The sequence below is a fragment of the Spodoptera frugiperda genome, chromosome 26 (assembly GCF_023101765.2).
Source record: "Spodoptera frugiperda isolate SF20-4 chromosome 26, AGI-APGP_CSIRO_Sfru_2.0, whole genome shotgun sequence".
Classification (NCBI taxonomy): Eukaryota; Metazoa; Arthropoda; class Insecta; order Lepidoptera; family Noctuidae; genus Spodoptera; species Spodoptera frugiperda.
In genome coordinates, this window is record NC_064237.1 from 4,046,462 (window position 1) to 4,062,018 (window position 15,557).

General features: G+C 32.9%; 1 protein-coding gene across 9 annotated transcripts in view; it reads left to right on the forward strand.

Annotated features, from left to right (window-relative positions):
* Positions 1-15,557, forward strand: part of LOC118264018 (voltage-dependent T-type calcium channel subunit alpha-1G) — a 125,721-nt gene that overhangs the window by 27,091 nt on the left and 83,073 nt on the right. For all 9 annotated transcript variants that reach the window (XM_050704803.1, XM_050704797.1, XM_050704799.1 and 6 more), the window contains exon 2: positions 2,927-3,040. The gene's annotated coding sequence lies outside the window, so the exon portion shown is untranslated. The remainder of the gene's footprint in view (positions 1-2,926; positions 3,041-15,557) is intronic.

The following is a 15,557-nucleotide window of genomic DNA, read 5'->3' on the forward strand; positions in this document are numbered from 1 at the left end:
CTTTGAACCATATTGGCCATGCCACAATGGTTGCATTAGAGTGCACGTACTTAGTAGAGAAAGTGATGTGACATCAAATTTTGATATTTTTTTATGGTATTAGCCACTAAATGGGTCGACGAATCACCTGCTAGTAAGCAATCACCACCACCTATGGATACCCCAAACACCAGAGACGTTAAGTGCAAAGGCGCCTTTTGCGGGTTAGGAATTGAAGGGTTTTTGAGAAAGATATACATTCTTACGTTTCACGCCAGGCTGTGTATGTATTACCAATGGCTCTTAAAAGATACAGTCATTTTGAATATTTTGGTCCAATACAATCGATAAAGTCTTTTAACTATTTTATCGTTTCATAATCATCACAAAATATATTATGTTAATATTTGTACGTCAAAGTATGTATAGATAAAACAATCAAATAAAACATTAACTAAACCAGTAAACTATTTAAACTAAATACCAATAAATATAGTCACGTCTCAATATCACACATCGCCCTCCGCAAACAACGTTCAGTTGTTTCAACAATAAATTGATTTATGCAGCACTGTGTATTTGTAATACGTCTATTTTAATATATTAAGACAGGAATGTCTATGGGTTCCGTATGAAAATAGAACTGGCATGTGTAATTCCAGCTCGAAGTGCATAGTTCTTGTAAATCCGTTTGTTGCTTTGTATGAATTACAGTTCGGTTCATAATATAATTATTGATATTGTAATGTTACGTCATGCCTTTTAGTAATAGTACAATGTTATACCCTCTATTCCCCAGTCATATTAGGAGTCTCAGGGTATACGCGGTAAGCATATTGCACCCCGGAGCTGCGGACAGCCGAATGGGTTACCGGGGCTCCGGCTTGAAAACCTAGTCTGAGTCTCCCGTTCGCCTCGCTCAAAACCGAAGAAGCCATTGGATAATTTTCCAAAGCTTAAATCTAATCGAACATCTAGCACGATACAAAACTTCGTACTAATACAGAGAGTATTTGAAAAACTGAGTAGTCCTAACAATAACCTAACCTTGCCGGACCCGGCAGTCGAACGAAATACCTTTAGCTCAAACAATAAGATATATTATGTTATTGTGTTCGAAAATTTATGATGACGTGGCGAGAAAGGTATCAGTGTTAATGTGTGCTGCTTTTGTTTTTCATGTTATTGAGGAAAATGTACTGGGGAAAACAACAGATTTTTTATGACTAGCGTGGTCCAAAAGAAGTTTTATCTACTGGAAAATATATGTTTTGTACATGAAATCCTCTCTTTGTTTGAAATGTAAACAAAATATAGGGCCCGCAATCGCATGTTTCATTGTACGACAACCATTTCTTATGGTATGTCTTTTGCCTACTTAAAAATAATAATTATAGAGTATTATTTTCCTACTGAGATGACTTTTATTCACAAAATCTTACTATTTGTGTTATACTCTTTGAGCTGAACTCTTTACAATAAATCAAACAAAATTGTTTCGACGAAGCTCACAAGAAAACTGCTTTGATGACATCTTTATATCAACACACTGGCTCAAACAATTTGTTCCAGATTATTATAATTAGTTCCAATGAAGTCGTTCAACTATTAATACTGACATTTAGAAACGAATAATTCTTTTAGTCAGCCAACAGTTTGTGAAATATGATTGGTAAATGAAAATAAGTTTCAACACATAAATAATATCATCACTATTTTGGTTTATGTGCTACATCGTGAGGTATATAAAAATGATTATAGATTACAATACTTACAAGCGTAATTTTTCGAAGGGCCAACTGGTTTCGAACTACAAACTACGTTGGATATTGATAAACTTTGAAACAAGATTACCTAATAGTATTTTATCCGGCATTTAAAACCTAGTTTTCAACAAAGGAGTCTGTAAATTCAACACAGAAATCTCATAAAACAACACATTACCAAGTGCAACGTAAAATGGCCTCAATCGGCTTTAACCTGTGAACTAAATTGTCTTGTATTTCCTCGTAAATCTAGTACAATATGTCTCCTACGCCGTGACTCTTGAGAAGGAAACCAGGTGTTCAAGTGTTGGGCGGATAAGCACTTAATTGATGTCACTGCAGCATCTAATCTGACTTCGGCTGTGAAAACCTTGCAGTATAGATAGAGCGGAGACGTTTACGTTATCGATAAACCATTAAGACTCCATCGAGCCTTCGAATGTAGTGGTGTTTTATTTAAGAAACCTATCGATCAAATGATATCGGTTTGTTGAAGCACTTTACACTCTAGAAAAGTATCTGAAAATAAGTACTAAGTTATTTGAATTATAGGTACTTTGAACACGGTCTGCTAAAAGGCACATAATGCATGCATACGGTGATAACTTGAACCTAACATATTATAGCATTAAATAATAGAAAGCTTGATAAATTGTAAGTGGAGATTGTCTTTCAACTAATGGTTCTTAGTGCTTTGTGTCATTCTAAGCATGTCATTAGTCTAGTTTCAAAATTTATGTTTTATTATTTATGTTCTTGAAAGGGTAATGTTAAAATATGAACAATTTTTTCTTCAATGCTCACAGTGTGTTATCATTTCATATTTTTTCCACAAATGTTCCTAAAATAGTGGTAATGATACGTAATAAAGCCATACATAATTACTATACCCAGAACAATCTGACAGACTAGTTACTTGTCATTCGAAACATGATATCGATAGGGCCGTGCTTAATGATATGGATATATCGAGTATCCATCACAATGAGTGACATCCCTATTAGCGCATACATCAGCGCCTCCCTATTGAACCATAATATCTAGACAATAGACTTAATTAAACTTGATATTGTACTTCAAAAACTCAATTAGAAACTTCGCCATAATCTGTTTTTAAAATATTAAGTTGTAAAATTCTGTATTCTATAAAATATAGACAAAAGCTTTTCTACTTGTTTCAGATACCTGTCTTTTCGTGATAGCAGCTAACTAAATTAAAAGTTTCTCGGATCGGATTCATTGTGTTCGGATAAGAAGTTTGATTCAATTTTATCAACTGTTCAGTTCGTTAAAAGGTGAGTAATTGAAGGTTTTATGAGTACTTTGTGTTGTTTTATTACAATGCTTTATTGTTGTTTGTTGTACCGTGGATAATAGAGATGTAATATGAACTACCGCACCAGAGAAAAGTTTTTGACTGTTTGTATCAATATCTCATGGGACTCACGATAAATCTAGCAAAGTCTGAGTTTGGAAAAACTGAATTAGAATTCCTCGGCTTTCAAATCTCTGATAAAAGTCTTCGTTCACTAATTAGCCAATAAATCCTAACGTTGACCAACTGTAATTAGACACAATCCAGAACGAGGTACTGAAGATTTATTAAAGGTTAATCATGATCACCGTATCAGTAGAAAAAATTTTGCTAGACATGGACTTACAAATCATCAAAGGCGTGATATAATGTATAGTATGTATAGTCCCTAGTCCTCCTAATGTTTTATTATTTCTAGATACTGTTTTATAAGTGGTAGTGTTAATATTAAGTCCATTAAACAATATTCCACTTGCGTTTACTCCATGCTGTATCCAGTGACCTGTGTTGTACAGTTGATTGGCTATGCAAACGCTTGGTTTCTTGTTGAATGACAATTAAGACCGTAGCGGTCGCTACACACAGATGGGGCCCAGTCCACAGATGGGGCCCAGTCCACAGATGGGGTCCAGTCCACAGATGGGGCCCAGTAGGGCTGATGCCTGATCCGGAGCTGCGGACTACCTAGCGGGTTTCCCGGGGCTCCAGCTCGAAAAGTAGGAGAAGGAACGGGGTGGTTTTTAGTCAGTAAGAGTCTGACACTCCCTCTCGCCTCGCCCAAGGCGGGAGAAGTCATTGGATGATTTCCCCCATCAAAAAAAAAAGCGGTCGCTACACAGGCAGGGCTACGTTTAGTCTACTCGCGATTACAACGCAGTGGTTTACACTTCATTATGTACTGAACTCAGTTTGAGAACTAGCTGTTAGGCTAAGTAGCTTGCGGTAAATTTTGTAGCTAATGTTGTGAATGGAATTTAGATACGGTATCTGTTTATGTTTAATTATTATGTTATCGGCTTACTCACGTAACTGTTTGATAAGGAACTCGACTAGTTTTAAGCCATGCTAGAGGCTCATATTCATGAGCAGCAATCCGCTACTGTTTATGTTTGTTTTTTTATTTGTTGTCTTCATTAAAGTCATAATCATAATAAGGAGGAATCATAGAAAATTTAGAAATCTCTATACCGTATCAAAAGCAAAACTTTTCAAAGAGACGTATTTAGAAATAGAAAAGCTTAAAAATTGGTTTGCCCAACTTTATCTAGGTAATAGATACAATAGATTAGGTAAACTATACAAATGTATCAAAGTAATACGAATTGAAACAACGTTATCAGACATAACTTACTTAATGATCAGAAAAAGGTCCGATCGATACACATCTGCGTTCAACAATTTATTATTCATTAGCCCTAATGATATACACACAAAATAAACCCATTTACATAGTGCGTAGTCCTCTATATATATATATATATATATATATATATATAAAGGACTATATATATATATATATATATATATAGGATATATATATAGGATATATATATACATATATATATATATATATATGTATGTATGTTCGTATGTATGTGTATTGAAATGTTTCACCGTTGATATAAGTTTAGTAAATAAACTTTGATACAGAAGAGGCAAAGCGAACATCTACAAATCAAACAAAATATCACGTATTAATACTGCGCTCGCCAAACTTTGTGTATACGTTCTTTTGATAGAGTGCGCTAGTTTTGTTATACAGTAAATTGAATAACGAAGTTGTAATGTTATAAAGTTCATAATAAATGTAACGAATATCTCTGCAAGTTTTTAATTTCATTCATTTTATATTTTACAGCGTTATACCTATGTATATAACTGCAATTGATTTATATTATATAGTAGCTTCTGCTAACGGCTTCGCTCGCGGTTCCGTTGGACAAAAAGTTCGTATAAGCACGCAAACTCACAAACATTTGTATTTATAATAATTAGTAAGATTTCAAAAAGTTGACAAATTATTTTCCAATAAACGTATTACCATTCAAGCGTAAAACAAAAAAAAACTAGACACAGACGAAAAAAATATCGAAACATGAACCGTGATTTATCTATTTTCGAGTATCGAACGCATATTTTACTAAATATTACTTTCATCGCTGTCAAAAGCAGTCATTTGATGTATTGGTACCTACATAATTTCGTCTGGTAGATAAAATACCAGGTGTAGTCCTATATATATACTTGTATATGTTTCCAGCTACATTATAACAAAGCATCCCTCACGTTTGTCCGCAAATAGAGACGGATATCTGAGTCATCGCCTCCACAATACGGTTTTCTTGACTTGACGTATTAGTTTTTCGGGATTACCTACTAAGGTTATTCTGTTATTTTTCTTTGTGATACGTTTTTCGAGAAACAAAGGTAGGTGAAATGGATATTTTTTATTGTTATGTGTGTGTCTGTCGCTGGATATAAATCAAAGTGTATTTATGTATCAATATTTTAACCGTTGACTGTTGTATTGATGTCTCTTATTTCTCGTATCCTATACCTACTTCAGTATTATGAAATTCTTTGTATAAAAAAGAAGTCATTTTTTTATGTGTTAAGTATGAGTATTTTGCTTGCACGTATCGGATATCGCCCTATCAAACATCACAATACTTATAATATGTATATACTCTTCTTATTTTACTCCTACTCCTAAAACTCAAAGTCAAAGCATTTATTTTCAATTGATCCTTAATTAGGCACTTTTGAAACATGAAATAGAATTATCTGAGTTGTCAGTCAGTCAGTTTGTCTATCACTGAAGCTAGGTGCTCGTTCCAAAGTGCAGCTTCGAATAGAGAAAAAAAGAACAAGCAAGAAACTCCATCATTACTCTTTAAAAAGGAAGACTACACCGACCTTCTTTAAAATATTACCAACATGTATTTTGGCTAACCCGGTATATACCCGAAACATTCCAGAATTACCCTACACTCTATAAATTACACAGTCCCTTACCCTTTCTTGATCTATGAACCGTGTCCACTTGCATTCAGTAGGGATAGTAGATAGAGTGAGATAGGGAACAAAAGTGTATTGTTAACGTCATAATCGCCGCGGGACTAGATAAGGCCGAGATAGGCATATAGTAGGCCTGCCCTAGTTTACACTCCGTTCCTGCAACGCTGCATTGAATAGTGCTTTCTTGACTAAATGAATGTTGCGCCTTCAATGTGGTTAGAGCTTTTCTTTACATGTTATTGTAATATTATTATTGTGTGCAATCGAACATGAGTATTTCAATCTGATGTGTTTTCAAAGGAAATTGATTGGTTACGAGAAATTCAAGAGGTGGTATTTTTTGTGTTATGATATTTTTATGATACTCTGGGTAAATATACCGTAAAGAGGTTTTCATTATTATTTAGAATTATGTAGCTAACCTAATTTATAAGGTATTAAAAGTATAATCTTATATTCGAATTGGTGATTTGGAATAGTGATATTAGTCAAAATGATTTCATTGCAATCTTATACTAAGTATATATGAATATATACCAAGTAATTGCAATAGTTGTAGTTAAAAATAACATGCTTCTTTATAATTCAAAGACTGTCAATTCGATTATGATTAATGTAGAAGCTATTATAAATATTGAGTCAATATTTGAAACCACTACTGATATTAAAAGTAATGGAAAACAGCACCTGTGTCGATATTACTTCGTAGCAAGAAAATATACTTAGCTACTTTTATTGATATTTTCTTGAAACATGAAAATAATTTTAAAACAGCTGTGTACCTTTTTACTAATTTGATAATATGGATAAGTGAGTGTTTTCTATTCTTCTATTCGGTTTGATATCGTAAATGAAAACAAATAGTTGAACTTCTTATAGATATTTTAATGATGCACAGATGAGTAAAGTAATTTAGATCTAGTGCGGTCATGTAAATTAGTGTTCAGGCCATGTCTATTATATAGATTCAGTCTTAAAGATATCTGTTTAAAATATACTTTTTTCTTGTATCTAATCAACACTTGATAATTAGGTACTGAGATAAGTTCAGCTTTATAAAACTTTGATGAATTACTCGTTTCCATAATAAATTATCCTGTCAACTATAAAAAAATAATTAGTTTATCACTTTATTTCTAGTTAGTTGAATCGAGCTAGTTTAAATAAACGTAGTCACTTAAAAATAAGCTTCGTTTACAAGCTAACAAGGTCGTTATTTAATAACAAAGTTAAAAAGTTACACCGGCAAGTGGCAATTAACAATTTCTTAGAAAAAAACCGTTCCGCAAGTTTTTCGTTCGAAACTTTAATAGCGTTGAAGAAACGACGTGTTTTTTTTTAATTTTATTACCAAATAATGTAATTATGAAACTTTATTTTATTAGAAGTTGGTACAATTTTAATATAATATTTAGTAAATAATCTGTGATGCCTTGTCTCCTTTCAATTTTGTCCAAAATTTGGAATGTGGAATGAGATATAGTGTCATAAAATTTTCGCTATTCGTCTAAAATGCATGATAAATGCGTCGTAGTGCGAACAAGTCACGAGAGATGTATAAAAATAAATGCTTTTTCTCCGCAGGGAAAAGTTTATGGAAAAAGGTGTCCGTTTTTGTGACTTGTAGTTTCCTATAAGGCGCTATTTAATAAAATGATGTATCACTTTCCTGGTGTTCACACATTATGTGCATATTCCAAGTTGCTTATACTATTTTGTGCTGTAACATACATTCCATATACATATAACTACATTTTATAACTTCACCGACTGTAAATGTCGGTAATATTTTACTAATCCATACAACCAGTTAAACCTAACAATTTCCAAGAACCACCTTCAATAAAGAAAGCCTTCTTACTCGATTAAAATCGATACCTGCAATCGTGTAATAAGGTACTCGATTATAACGAGCAAGCGAACAATTCGCTGTATCGAGCGAGAATGAAACATTCGAAGCATATGACTGGAATCATTACCTCACTTATCGAAATGTAGAATTGGTTTCGAAGCAGTTCCTTTAATGGTACACATCGTTAAGTTTATTTGAAGTTTGCATTTAATGATGGTGATCTGTTACTGGTAGAGTGCATTTTGTTTGCAAGTATTATTAGCATTAAAGTATTGAATATATAATTACGTTTGTTTCTGTACCATTTTCTTTGAATAAATTGAAAGCTTTATGCCTATAAATTACCTATAGATTACTGTTTTGTTTGCCTACTTATTAAAAACAATGTTTTTGTTGCTTGTAGTTGAAAATGGCAACATAGAAAATATATCCTCTACCAATTTGAAAAACTAACCCTATAAGGTTAATATGTATTTGAAGCCGCGGACTACCTAGTATATTTACCGGGGCTCCGGTTAGAAAAACAGGAATAGGAACGGGATGGTTAGTCAGTAAGAGTCTGACACTTCTTCTCGCCTCGCCCAAGCCAAAGCGGCAAAAGTCATTTGATGATTTTCCAAGAAAAGGCATTATACATAATGCCATTATACGTAATGCCTTTTTGAGAGGTGTGAGGGGAGGGTACGCACTAATAAAACACAATACATTTCTGTATATACTTAAGGCACTGACTACTGATTAATAATAAAATATAATATTAAAACAAGCCATACCTTTTAGTATAATTGGGAAAGTGTCACAAAAATCTCCGTCTAAAACATTACAAATGCGTCTCGTCACAGAGATGTTTAATTTGACAGCAAACTATTTCAAGTTCCTTTTGTGACTACATTAAACGTTATTTAATGGCTTAATGGAGTAGAAAACGTTTGTTTTAAGGGTCCACTTATTTTAAGTGAATCCCTAAATACTTCCTAAGTTCTGTTAGGGGCAGTTTGTTGAGGGCTTACCTTTAACTCAGGCACCACTTACAAGTTAAACCAGCTTAGAAAAGGGAAAGGACAATTTAATAAGGTTTTTGACTAAATGTAATGTGTAGATATTAATAATGTGGTATTACTTAAATAAGTAGATTGGTTTCGAAGCGGTTCCAATGTACACATCGTTAAGTTTATTTGAAGTTTGAATTTAATGATGGTGATCTGTTATTGGTAGAGTGCATTTTGTTTGCAAGTATTTTTAGCTTACTTCAATGTAATAATTACGTTTGTTTCTATTAATGACCTTTGAATATATTGACAGCTTTGTGCCCTGATAGTTGTTTTGTTTGCCTAACATTAAAACCAGATGTTTTCGTTGCAAGGTTCCAAATGCAATCAGAAAAATATAGCAAAAAAAATCTAAGTCCTACAGTTTTTGTATTACAGTGACTTATGTGTTATCCACGAAAAAGTACACCCTGTGCCAGTCTTTTGACTCTTGTTGCTACGGGAAAAGTCATTTGATGATTTTCGTCTGCAGTCTTCCTTACATATGTATGTATAATGAATATTTGTGTATGATTACTAAAACAAGCCATACCTTTTAGTATAATTGTGACAATCTCCGCTAAAACATTACAAAGTCTCGTCACACGATGTTTAATTTGACAGCAAACTATTTCAAGTTCCTTTTAACTACATTAAACGGTGGCTTAATGGAGTAGAAAACGTTTGTTTTAAGGGTCCACTTATTTTAAGTGAATCCCTAAATACTTCCTAAGTTCTGTTAGGGGCAGTTTGTTGAGGGCTTACCTTTAACTCAGGCACCACTTACAACTTAAACCAGCTTAGAAAAGGAAAGGGACAATTTGGAGTTTTTGACTAAATGTAATGTCGTACACATTAAAAAAGATATTTTCAACGAAACTCCGTTTCGATGAATTTACTTGAACTTGCTAAAATTTTTTCGTTCTTATAGTGTACTCAAATCATACGTTATAACCTCGTATGCACTAGACAGGACTTTGCTTTGTATATAGATTTTTATTTGACCGACTTTGATACGATTTTCAGCATAGCATTTTTCAGACTTAGGAGCAAGAAGACCTCCGTTCTTAAATATTAAGAAATGAACAATCAAAACATTCTAACTTTACCTTACCTTCCTTAACTTATATTGAGTTCATTTCAATAAATACACTTCTGCTTACCTCTCAGTCCAAATCAGTTTGAGAATTTCTCATCTTTAAAGAAGATTATTCTCAGAACCGACTTCCATTTTGCTCAAAGCAAGTGCTCTAGTCTCATTAGCATGCATACGACTAGACTGAATTTTTATTCAATCGATTCAAATCCTGCCTTTCGAGTCTTGATTTATATTTAAAAGAGTTGGAGAAATATTGTAAGAAATATTCTAGCAAAGTATTATTGACTATCTATCGCACTTTGATATTAGGTTACCTACATAATTATTAATTATATTGTTAATATTTCCTTTTAAAGTCAGATTGTTAACTTAAACTCGGCATAGTTCTTAATTTCATGGTTAAAACCCCAATAATATTTTGCTCAACTGAGAAACACCTCAAAGATCAACTGTATAATATCTTTATTATTGTAATCAGCTAAAGAAAGATTCATTATTCCGAGTAAATAAAATCTAAATTTGCTTAATACCTTGATAGACCTTAAATAAAATATAGAAATGTGACGCTTACTCAATAAAGTTTTACTCCGTAACGTGCGAATACAAGCGATTTTATATCGATACCAAATTTCTTACAGAAACCTGTCATTCTATGTTCGTTACGTCACGTTTACGTGGTATTAGCGTCATGAACAGTGAGTTGGAATAACGGTTGGGATGGAATGATGAATGAAATTGGAACTTTGAGATTGATTGGAAAAGTCGACGTGGGTGATGATTGTTACATATATGACGTTACAATTTCGCTGGTTATTACTTGCGTTTTGATCTCAATAGTTATAAAATATGGAATAAGAAATTAATAAAATATGGTATTGTACAGTACTGTTAAGTTTGGTTGGTTTTGAAATAGTAAGCGAGAATGTGACTGTTGAGTACGAAGTTCGTGCAAATTCCTTTGCTTCAAGTCCAAGTTTGTCACAGATTTTTAATTTCACAGTTGTCAGAAAGTTTACCTTTTTGCGTGTTACATGGTGTCCGAAATAACCGCAAGATTACAGTATACCTATTATTAAAATGATCATAGGTACCTTAAGGAAATAACAATGACATGATGACAACTACAATAATTAAAAAAAAAATACTAGCGTAAATAAAAATCACTCACACATATCTATCCTCCCAAAAACATATTTCCTAAATAAAACCAAACAACCGACTGACTATGCTATCTGTTGTTTAATTAAATTCGACTGAAACCTAAATCAATCTCGGTTTTGGTAACAACGGGAAACGTTTTCATTCAATATGAAAACAATATGGAAAAACATTTGTACACTAGAACCAAATTTCAATAGAGTTTTACTTGAAGAAAGGTTTTATATTTTTGTGCTATTTATAAACCGACCCTGATATTTTACTTAGATATGATTACTTGTGAAGAGTTCGACTATACTTCAATGGCATTTTATTTTATGTAGGCGAGGTTCCTTCGATTTTTCATGTATATTGGATTTCTAATTGTGGAAGACCAATGCTTCGGCACAAATGGGGCCAGAGTGATACCAGATATATTATAGTGGCTTCACAGAACACCGACGATATATTATAGAAATATGAGATAAAACTGTTATCATCTCATCTCATTTACAATCGTTAAAATACCTTACAATAAACCCTTATACATATTAACAGAAAGTATAAAAAATAAGTACCTAACGTACTTAAATACATTCGTAAATATAAACAAAAACGGCTTATCAAAAAGGTAAAGTAAATAGTAAAAGTACTTCATAAAATATCCATTAAACTCGCTCGACTGTATTCTCAGTGGAATAAACAGAAATATAATATAGTTACAAACACTGGATTTAGTCTCAGACGATTGGAACAAAATGTGTAAAGTTAGCCTGAATGACACCTTCATTACTCGTTTGGCTAGTGCTGCAGTAAAACTGTTGTTACTTTTTTAAATAGGTATTTTATTAGAAAAAAATGTAAGTTCATATTTGCAAAATACGTCATGCACATGGCACAGTCTAAGTAGCTACACGCACTCCTGTTATATATTAAGAACTGTAATATATTAACAACCGTAATAGATGATATTATTATAAGTAAAAAGGTGTCGACAGGTTACTTAAATCAAAACGACATAGGTACTAACGCACACATGAATACGTTGACAGCGTAATTTTAGGTAAAAAGAGGCCAATTAGCCACATTTTAATGTGCCATTTGTTAAGCACTTATAACCTATCTACACTTTTTAACTTCAAATATATTTTTTATAAATTTAATTTATAATATCAATATAAAGTCTTTTCAAAATAACCTGTATTGTAATATTCACAAATCTATATACATACAGTCAGTTGTATATTCGATTCAGTTAGGATTTAAAAATAGTTTTGTGCCAATACGATAAGCTGCTTAAAGAAAACCGTTTGACAAACTACAGCGTTCTGTGATTCAATATGAATGCAATTGCTTTTTTCTCGGTAAATCTTTTTCATCGAAGCAGAGGGATTGATACTTAATCATATTTATTTTATTTCGAAAATCTATGATTATTTTTATTGCGTTTAAAGGTGATGAATTGAAGAGATATATAATAAGATAGTAAATAATGGAACGTATGATAAGATAGTGTAATAAATGGTGGAATCAATGCCAAAAGTTATTCTTTACCATTTAACCATAGGATGATGCAGAGATGTGTAACAGAAGGGTCTATAATAGTGTTGTTATATTTCATGTTACTACATGAGCATTTCCAAAAAACAAACTAAAATACGATCACGAATATACTCAAATTTCTAATTTCTATTACTACACAGCAAACAGTCACATTTAATACATTAAGGAAGTCAATAAATAAAGTACTTACATAAAACGAATTAACGTAAAACATCAACAACGAAATAAACACAAACGAATTAAATTTCATTCCCATCGTTTTAACTAATAGCAATAACTTTATTTTTACGTTAGTTATTAAATTAACAACGATATTATCGTGGGCGAAAGAAATGGCTTATTTCTGAATGATTGACAGTCTTACCACACGCAAACTGTTGTAGCTTGTTGGACATTCCGGTTATAAAACAGCATTAATACGATTATTTCTTTCATAATAATTATTAGGTTAAGTTAGGCTAGGTTAGTTGGTTTCGTCCATAATTATAGTATTATGTTAGGTTAGGTTAGTAGTACCTACTAAGTATAGGCTACTTGCATTAATTGCAAATAAAATTTCTTAGAGCCGTACTAATACACATTTAATGATTACTTAAATCATTCCTTAGTAACAATTCTGTACCGAAAACAACTGCTAAGTACCAGGTTAAGTAACTCTTAGTATGGCAGTTAGTTACCTAAAGACCTCACTTTCAAGAAATTATTATTAAAGGTCACTCAATTCTTTGAAATGAACTATTAGTTCTAGCGTAAAATTCAAATCTTTAATACTAAGTACTTAGAACTTTAGACACTAAGCACGTCACGTCAAAAACAATATCGTTTGAAACTTCAATGGAGCGAATACAATTTCACTCAAAAGGCAGCTAAAGTCTATTCCAATAGAAGTAAAACCTTTTAAAAATAACTCCTGCATAACACCGACCTCCGACCTTTAGATCTAGATTACTCTCATCCACTCGTGTTAACAAGCTGGTTTAATTTATGGTCTTAAAAAAGGTTAATAAAAAAACGTACCCATTATTTATACAGTATATTTATAAGCTTCAGACGTCGGTCCAGGGTGCCTACGTTATTTAAAAATAATAAAAAAAGAAATGCGGTTGAATGAAGGCTCATCTCAGCGGAGCAAGCAACCAGGCGATAACCGATAGAAGGGCAATTTATAATGTACCTACTTTCTGGATTTTACAACGTACTTGCGAACGGTTCATATTTTATAGAAGAGAGATAAGGCTACGGGTTTTACAGAATAATATGTTGTAAGGTACCTGTTAATTTTTAATGTTCGCCCCGGATCGGTTGTATTAATGGCGAAAACGTGTTTTGACAAATTATGGTGGAAGAAAATGTGCGTTCATACTCAATAATGTAAACCAAAAACAGTACCCTTTGTGAGAGTTTTACGTTTAAAGTAATCGGAAAGAGAGCGCGTTCGGCGCTCTGATTGGCCGGCTCGAATAAACTAACCAATCAGAACGCCTAACGCGCTGTTGTTTCGGACACTATAAACGTAAAGCAAACTCATACTAAGAGTACAGATCACAAAAAGAAAATACCAGAGAAAACATGCTTGTAGCTAAGTGTACGAGAGAAGAAGATAGTATATTTTTACCCTGACAAGCTTCCTTGGGTTATTAAGACCGAACTTGATAACCTAAGTTAAGTGCCCAAGTCAAGATTAAGCAGACCACTTTCATTCATCAACTTCATAAAAAAACTGCTATGTGAAATTGAATTTGAACTCGCCAAGACCAGGCCTAATATTATTGGGACTTTCAGGTACAACCAAAATCCTATTACTGAGTCAAAATGGTCTTTCCACTAGAGTCTACACAAAAAGCCCGTTCTCAAAGCGAATGTTCACAAGTGAATTGGTTCGAATAGGTCTAACTGCCCAATCAATCACGTTACCCAGTTGGAATACGAAAGTCCAGTCCTTTGGCTCCAAAACAAGGACCTGCCTTGATTGAATTTTTAGCTTTCAAAACTGAACCTATAGGGGTTACGGACATGTATGCTCTAAATTCGGTTGTAAAGTTCCTGGGCTCTGATTGGTCTGACTCTATTGTTGTATTTAGGATTTCATTTATCCTTTCATATTAAATAGTCACCAAAATATTAACATTACAAAGTAAATATTTTAAATATTAATTTATATTGTTATGTGTGGGTTCTCCTTTTTGTGTGATCAAGTCAACATGTAGTAATATAATATTATAGTCTTCAAAGCCAAAGTAAACGCATTTTAATCTCCGTTCTGCCAATCCTTTGCCTGCTTAAAGGAAGTCATATACATTTTTCCATTTATCTACCAACGTCATTTCTATTCAAGACATGATGTAGTTGAGTATACAGAGATATTATGTATGTACATAATATATGTGGTTATACTAATTTAATAAGATGAAGCTTTGATGAAGATTTGTAGTGCTTCTTATAAAGCACTACAAATACTTTGAGGGCTTAGTACGAGTTTGTGTAACGAGATTGAATGCGCATTAGGCGCTCTGATTGGTTGCTTCATTCGCGCCGACCCATCAAAGCGCCGAACGCTTCCTCATTTTTTTTTGTTCAACCTAAAGCAACTCATACTAAGGGTACAGATGTACAAACAAATGACGTTGGTACTCGTGGAAATCACGATGAAAAAGTACCTTTATTAATTTCTACCTACTCTACAATGAAAACACAGTTCCTACTAAAAACATCTGGAAAACAAGTGCACCTATAAATACAAATATCATATAAACTTTTTAATATATTCCACACACTTTATAAGCGGTCAGTTTAATAGGAA